General features: G+C 36.6%; 1 long non-coding RNA gene across 1 annotated transcript in view; it reads left to right on the top strand.

Moving 5' to 3' along the window:
• Positions 1-421, top strand: part of LOC141362383 (uncharacterized) — a 1,056-nt gene extending 635 nt beyond the window's left edge. Inside the window, exon 2 of the long non-coding RNA XR_012368216.1 lies at positions 1-421. This exon is cut by the window's left edge and continues 16 nt beyond it. This is a non-coding gene — a long non-coding RNA (uncharacterized lncRNA).
• The last annotated feature ends 706 nt before the right edge of the window (positions 422-1,127 follow it).

The raw sequence follows: 1,127 nt of genomic DNA, 5'->3' as shown, positions 1-1,127 counted from the left end.
CAGAAACAGAGAGAAAACCTTTTATTGTTTCTTTTTTAATCTGAGCGTATGCTGCCAATGAACAGAAGAGAAACTGTGTGACGTGTGGTGTATAGATGTGGATTTTCTCCTGCAGTTGTGTGTTTGTGTTTGTGTAGAGATGCACTGAATGTCAGTGTTCTGGCGACCACAAACCTTTAGTCCTGTAAGTGCAATATTAACAGTAGTGAATGTCTCTGTGGACACATGTGACTGAATCACTTCAGTATTTTCCCTCTGCGTGAAGATGATTCCATCTGTGGAACATCAGGGGCCTTCAGAAAAACTAAAACTGAACTTTACAACATGTGTGTGTGTGTGCGTGTGCATGTTTGCTTACAATATTAATACTTCAATATTCTAGGTGAAGAATAAATCCTACTTTGACAACTGTTAAGGGATATTTCACACACACAAAAAAAAATTGTGTCATTATTTACTCCTCGTGTTGTTTTAAGATCTGTATGAGGTTTTTATTCTGTTGAGCACTAAAGAGGATATTTTGATAAGTGATGGTAAGCACACAGTAGACTTTACCCATTGAAAACAATACTATGGAGGGTCAATAGGTACCAACAACTGTTTGCTTGCCATAAATGATCAAAATATCTGCTTTTGTGTTCAACAGAAAAAAAAGACATTTCTACAGGTTTGTAACAGAATGAGGATGAGTAAATGATGACAGGACTTTTATTTTTGGGTGAACTGTCCCTTTAAGATTTGTTTTTGCATTCTGTCATTATAGTCATGACTGTAAAGATGAACATGTGCTGGAGATTTGTGTTTATTGTCATGATAATAATGTCACAGTGTCAGAAATCTTAATTGTCTTCAGGCAAGCAGTGTCACAGTGACTCACAAGATTGAGATTGACACTTTAACTACTTAGTGACTAAACCAAAGGAACATCATGTGCCCTATGACAGAGATAGTACATTGTTCATATGTATTGAGTGTTTGTGTGTTTCTCATCCCTTGTGAAGCTGTGTGTGTTTGTTGTAATTTGTCTAGCTCATGTTTTGCTTTAAACCTGATGTCAGCAGGTTTGTGTGCGAGTTAGATTTAGGGTGTAGTTAAGGTGATTAGGACTTGCAAAACAATTAATCGTG

Source organism: Misgurnus anguillicaudatus, unplaced genomic scaffold (genome assembly GCF_027580225.2).
Source record: "Misgurnus anguillicaudatus unplaced genomic scaffold, ASM2758022v2 HiC_scaffold_26, whole genome shotgun sequence".
Classification (NCBI taxonomy): domain Eukaryota; kingdom Metazoa; phylum Chordata; class Actinopteri; order Cypriniformes; family Cobitidae; genus Misgurnus; species Misgurnus anguillicaudatus.
Note: the sequence above shows the minus strand (reverse complement) of the source record. Positions and strands in the feature narration are given on the sequence as shown.